This window comes from Ostrinia nubilalis, chromosome 4 (assembly GCF_963855985.1).
Source record: "Ostrinia nubilalis chromosome 4, ilOstNubi1.1, whole genome shotgun sequence".
NCBI lineage: Eukaryota > Metazoa > Arthropoda > Insecta > Lepidoptera > Crambidae > Ostrinia > Ostrinia nubilalis.
Window position 1 is genome coordinate 16847414 of NC_087091.1, and position 7279 is coordinate 16854692.

The 7279-nt window shown below is 34.4% G+C and overlaps 1 non-coding gene across 1 annotated transcript; it reads right to left on the reverse strand.

Moving 5' to 3' along the window:
• Window positions 1-4648: 4648 nt before the first annotated feature.
• LOC135071577 (U6 spliceosomal RNA) lies at window positions 4649-4755 on the reverse strand. The gene has a single exon (XR_010257292.1). It is a non-coding gene; the product is annotated as a U6 spliceosomal RNA (small nuclear RNA).
• Window positions 4756-7279: the final 2524 nt, after the last annotated feature.

Below are 7279 nucleotides of genomic sequence, written 5' to 3' on the forward strand. Positions count from 1 at the left end.
ACTAGATACGGTAAAATTTTTCTATATATACTAACCGGGCTAAAAAACTTTGATACCGCGATTCAGGTTTCCATACTACGGCGCTCTCGCCATAGAACGGTCGGTAAAGCGCCATCTATTGGTGACGGGTGAGAAACTACACGCTTACATACCTTGAACGAAACTTATTTTTACTCGTATCTAGGTGATCGCTATTTATTTTTTCAACTTATTCAGAATATGTATATGTTACGGCTAAAGATAGGTGTGAACATAAACTTAAGATTAGCCGGCTAAACTTAAGTTTATCTTCGACGAGGTGTTAATGTTAGTTTCTTCTATCTTTAGCCGGCTAAACTTAAGTGTAACCGCAGGCCCTTGGCTAAAAATGTAGAAGGAAATGGAAAAGGAAACAATGTAATAATGTTTACTATTTTGACACGAAAACTTTATGAACACGTTCCGACGCTGTACTCCAGTCCACTATGACACTAACAATCTTCACAAATGTTTCATACACCTATACCCGTACTGTTGTTCACAATATTTTGCAACAACAAGTCTGCTCTCTATGAAACTCTAATGTAAAATCGACGGTTGTTGCCGTAGTGATTTTTAGATTGGTTTTCGTGAAAACGGCGAGACCCGTACTGCCATAATATGAATGAATTCCACCTTTACTGTATGTGCCGTTACCGCGGCGGAACATGTTAAAAAATAATCACTTTCATTACACATACTTTTATGTACCTATGTAGGTATTCAAAATTACAATTATTACAATAACAAAATATTAATCACTTAAAACAATATCTACCTAATCATTAAAATAAAATAATAAGGAACCATTTGGTCATTACAGTTGAATTTTCTGTAGGTATTTAAAATTACAAAATAAAACTGCGCGCGCGTTGTCTCCCCACTGCCCCCTCAAGCCCTCCGCCGGCCTGGCGCGCCCATCGAATACATTTTTAGCCGTTTCGTTTTGGCTAATGTGCACATTAGCCGGCTAAAGATGGAATATCACGACGCAAACTAACATGCTATCGAACTTTAGCTGCTTCTCGAAGATAAACTTAAGTTTAGCCGGCTAATCTTAAGTTTATGTTCACAACTATCTTTAGCCGTAACATATATATGTATGGATTTTTTTATTTAAAAAATACACTTGCGAGCAAAAGTATGGAGTAATAACTGAATGACTCATAGAAGGTAAATAAAAATAGAACCATTTTTTAAATAAAGATATTTAGTAATTTGTTATTACACAAATTACTAATAATCCCGTTAGCCCCTCGTGCTAAACTAAATGCTTGTGTCACGAGTGAGCTCACCACAATAGTCGAGCGGCGGCGGGGACCGAACCCGCGTTCACCGATCACGAGTCGGCCAGTCCGACCCCTTCACCGTTCGGCTATCGTGGCTTCCAAATTTTAAAGGTAAATAAAACACAACGGGGTGATTCCATACTTTTGCCCGTACGTAATTAAGTAGGTATATCTAGTTTAAAAAAAAAACTAGTTCAAATGATAAATTAAATACATTCTATTTCACCAATTTAGAGTTCTGAAGCCAATTTCAATTACAAAAATTTAACTGAAGAGTATTCAGCACGAAACTTTCGCAAAGGGAAAGTTACAGTGTAAGTTTCCGAGTTGCCAAGTTGCGATCTTTGAAAGGGCTGTAAAGTTGCGAACAATCCAGTATGATTGATGTGCTGAGTTGGCAAGACTTGGCAACCCTTTGACCTGCTAATAAAAAGGTGTTGGATGTTGAAATTAATTATTTTCGAGTTTCAATCGAACTTTTGAAGCATTGTAGACTTGTTTATGATGAATTATAACTGTTATTGTTCACCTGTTTTAACAATAAAACTGAATGTGAATACTTTATTCTGTTTTTTATGTTTTGGATATGATGAAGAAGACAAGCTGACTCAGATCAATGGAACTAAGACCACTAATAGGAGTATAAATTCATAAGGTCTTTTTTTGTATTTTTATGCATATTTACTAACATTTAAATCAGGATTAAATTAATTTTCAGTTAGCGTAACATAAGGCTTGAAGGAGCTCCTAAAAATATAAAGATTATTCCAAATTAAAAGCAATCTTCTTTTTTTTTTCGTGTCGACAACAAACCTACACAGTGTCAGCCCAAAACTCCGCCATAAGAGTGGCGTTAAAAGCAATGAATTGGGTAGAGTACAGTCTAGTGCATGTTTTTTATTTTAGGTAACTAGTATTTAATTTTGAATATTAGGTCTCACATTTTTATAAATAAACCACCTTAGCAGGTACCTACATATATTACCTTTTTGCCCGCATGCAAAAAATACCCCACAAAGAATCAAAAAGAAAAATAACTGTGTCAAGAAAATATCTTTATCATTGTTTATGGCAAATTGAAAAATTAAAAGTAAATAACTCCACACAGAACCTGGAAATGTAAACGTGTTTCAACGCGAGAAAACAGAGTTTTCGTCGCTTATTAACTAAAAGCAAAACTGTGTCGCACGCTGTGTAGCGCCATGCATAAAATAAGCACACGCTACGAATATTCGTGTGTTTTCTTAAGAAACCAAGACATATTTTCGTAACCACGGACTAGGGGAGCTAGAGGACAGAGAAAATGACAGTTAAAAGTTTCCAGTAGAAAAGACTGGCTTAATAAAACTTTATCTTTTTAGGGTTCCGTACCTCAAAAGGAAAAAACGGAACCCTTATAGGATCACTTTGTTGTCCGTCTGTCCGTCCGTCTGTCAAGACCCTTTATCTCAAGAACGCGTGAACGTATCAAGCTGAAATTCACATGAAATACTCAGGTCTATTGTCCCTTTAAGCTGTGAAAATATCAAACTTCTAAGCCAAGCCAATCAAAAGATACAGCCGATTATGTCGATATTTTCAACAAATTTTCGACACTCGCAAAGGAATCAAAACCTACATGATACTTCCCGTAAACTCAGAATCTTGAAATTTGGCATAAAGCATTGTCATATAATGCAAATATAGGAAAAATTGCGAAAATTACATTTTTTTTGTTATATAATATAATAAAAATATTTTAATAAAATGAAACTTACTACCTTATTTCTCACGAACGAATAAAGGTATCAAATTGAAATTTATACCAAATACCTAGATCTATTGTCCCTTTAAGAAGTAAAAAAATCAAACTTCTAAGTTAACGCGATCAAAAGATACAGCAGTTTATACCGACACCTTAGACGAATTTCCGTCACACGCTAGGGAATCAAAACCTACAAGGTACTTCCTGTGAACTCAGAATCTTGAAATTCGGCACGAAGCAACGTTATATAGTACAGATAAAGGAAAAATTGCGAAAATGATAAATTTGAAGTTATATAAATTTAAAATATTATTTTTGCTTACATGACATAAAATATTTTTTTAATAATTATAAACTTACTACCTACCCTTTTTCACATGAACGCGTAGAGATATTAAAGTTGAAATTCATATCAAACACTTCTTAAATCTAATTGCCTCTAAACTGTGAGAAATTCTAAATCAACGCAAAAATTCAAAACGCTGAGGTAGGTACCTACCTATAATGCAAATATAGGAAAAATAAATAAATAAAAAATAATCATACCGCATATTTTGAAATTCGCCACTACTCGCAACGGAATCAAGTAAGTAATTTGATTTAATACGTCATAAATTGTAAACCGCTACGTTTGTACGGCGGAACCCTCGGTGTGCGAGCCCGACTCGCACTTGGCCGGTTTTTTTATCTTTTAAACAATCGATAGTCAAATCTCAAATTATGTAGAATTCTGGCAAGTAATAAATTTTATGTTATTAATGACGTTATAACTACTGTCTTATGCATGTACGGGAATATGAACTTGTCTTTATTTAGTTGTTTATCAATGAGACCATGTAATACATTATTTGTGCTGGATGCAGGTCGCTACAAACCGGTCAATATGGAAACTATTGGGGGACGACCTATGGCTGAAATTATGAATATATGTATTACTTTTCCTACCACCGCTACTATTAACTATGATGCACACAAAAAAAATAGCTTTTAGGTACCTCGTCTCCCTAATTTTTTAGTCTGTGACTTCAATTCTATTTATTAATCTTTCTTTCGCGAATGTATTTTTCGTCGTTTGTATGGAGTTTGACAGATTTTTGACGTTTGTCACAGTTAAAGTAAGATGGTGCAACCCAGCCTTAGTAATGTTTGTGAATACGGGCGTTAATTTAAAAGGAACCCAATTCTCGGAAGAGGCTGATTGGATGTTAAATCACTATGTGCGGACGACAGCGCGTCAAGCACAACATTGACATATTAATTATGTCGTTTTAATAGGGTCTTATTTTGCAATGTCCTAATTTATAATGTCCTGTTGACTTGTAAGTACCTAACTACACTGAAAAACATGTCTGAGCATAGGATTTTAGAATAATTTTCGATAGATCCAGGAAAAAATTTCCCTAAATGGTTGCATTAATTTTTTTATACATACTATAAGGCTTATTAAAAAAAATAAGTAAAACCTGTTTCTATTTTTCATTTATTAGAACTTAATTAAATGAAATAAATAAAAAATATCATCGAATATAATCATGTCTATGATAACATAATAATTAGGCAAAATTAGAATTAAAATCAACAATACACGAATTCTCTAAAAAATGTGGAACGCTTCACGATTTTGCGTGTCATCCTTGCGCAGGGGCCATGCTAATCTTCTCTGTATCGTTCCAATTTTAGTATATGTACTGCCGAAGCAAGTACACTAGAGTCGGTAAAATTTTTCTATATATACTAACCGGGGTAAAAAACTTTGATACCGCGATTCAGGTCTCCATACTTTTGGCGCACTTCCATACAAGCGCTTGAACAGCGCCATCTATTGGCATTGTGTTCGCAACGTGGCGTATTGCCAAACGGTGAGTGAAGTATGTTTGCACTAAAAATAAACTGATGTAGGTAGATTGTTTCCTCATGAAATAATGTAATAATACTTTAAATTGTAATACTTTAAAAAACATTCAGGCAAAGTATCTGTTTATTTACGCCCGATTTCCATATTCGATCTTCAATCCAAAGATTTTAGCAATCTTCAAATCTTAATCTAAGAAACCAATCTGTAGATTGGTCTCCAACCTGCTTTCCAATAATGTATCTCAAAAGCCGCAATCGTTTGATCTGCTCGGTTAGAATACAAAATCAACTGTACTTTTTACGGCAAGCATACATTTACTGTTTATTATTATAAGTGACTCCTTGTTTACGTTTTGCTCTCTAAAACCGCCAAAATGTTTATTTCTAAAGGGCATTTATTTCTATCTTCTCGTGCACTATCCAACTCTATGACTGGCCTGTTAATGGCCCCACTAGTCCGTGTAATAGCGCTTAAAACTGTTCCACTTACATTCAGCTAAATGTAAAGCGAGCTTTGAAAAGCTGCTTTTCGCCTGAATAGTCTTGGAAATCTCTAAAACGTATGGAATGTGTGGACTGTGGAGTAAATGAAACCGTTATAGAGATTTAAAGGTCTAAGTACTTAGTGGTAAAAGTAAAGAACTGGATAAATGAACAAGTGGACGGACGGTAACAAGCGCGTCTCGAAGTTTTTGTATACGTTTGAACACGGTTCTTTACTAATTACGTAATAGTTAAATATTTATTTATTTTTTCTTGTAACTATTTTGATGTGGTCTACCACACCTGAGATGGGCGTTGTTTTACAAAATCATACCCTGTATGTTGTATGTAGACTCGTAGAGTCAATAGTAAATTGGAATATTGTAAACTATAGGCAGCGCTTAACTCAGTATGTCCCTGAGGTATGGGACCAGCACGGGTGTTTTTGTAACGTCAATCGTCAGCAAATCTTCAGATGTCCTTCCGTGCTCTGTCACGTCATACATATAAATGTCAATATACAGCACTTCTTTTATATTTTTTTATGCATAACAAGGCAGGTATTTGACCACAATCTCACCTGATGTTAAGTGAGATGCTGTCTAGGATGGTACATATCTGCCTATGACACTTAACAAGACGAGAGTAAGAATAAGCGGGTCTTATTTTTTATGAATAATGCCTTCAGAATAAGCAACCGATATTAAAATAAGTTCAGCAATATAAAATTTCCACAATCGATAAGACATCGACATCTGGTTCATTAAAACACTTCCAAGGTGTATCGTTATTAATTCGGGAAACTTTGACACAAATTCTCGAGTATCAGAAACAGGTGCGTTAAAAGTTGTTAATTGGCTTAATTTAAAATCATCGGGGGACATGCAACAGGGCCGCATACTTGATGAGCGCGATCGAACAAGAGCTCTTAATTAATTTTTAATTGATTTGGGAGGTTCGCGCCGAGCGGCCATCGCCGGTGTAACTGAAGTTTAGAGTCTCGATACTATCGATTAGAAATAATCGATACATTTTATTTAGAGCTTTGCAAACACGATACTGATTACTCCAGTGAAAGAACTTATGTGATTCTAGGTCAGTGTAGTAATTTTCATTTAATAAATCTTCTGTCCATTACTTATAAAAAAAATTAAATGTTAAAAATGAGAAACTAATGAGTAGGTGAAACTATGACATCATACTTATTTACATTAAATGATTCGATTTAATTACTAGTGACCTTCTTAGTACGAGTACCTAATTCCTAATAAATGGTAAATTATTTCAAAGATAAATTAATTGTACTATGATTTTAAAACACTTTTTTCCGATAATTTCGTAAAAGGAGATTTAAAATAATTTGTTCATCTATTCAGTAAACAATCGATATTATCGATACATCGATACTGTAATACACTGAGTAGGAGAGCTTGAGAGAAAGATCGTCTCAGGGGATTAAGAATGTAGGTAATGTATGAGTTTAGTTTGGAAGTTATACAGAGTATTAACTAGCCTATGTATATTATTTATTGAACTAACCTCGCCCCAAGATTTACTGTGTATTATGAATGCCGATAGGCAGGTAATGTTGTTGTAACGTACCGAGATATCAATACAGTGTAAATGAAACAAATTTTAATGTAATCCTTTTTGTTCGTCCCAAAATCGGACAAATCCCATACTGTAAAATAAGGTAAGTTGTTAAAATTTTAGAAGGCATAATTAAATAAGTAATTAACTGAAAGGCAAAGTCGGTATATAGTTCGTCGAACACCGTCGACATCAGTGAACTATTGTGGTAAACACAAGCGTATATTTCAACGGTACCATAATATTAGTAATTTGTGCAATTCATCTTTCTAATATCTTTTCAATAAAAAAGTAAACAACA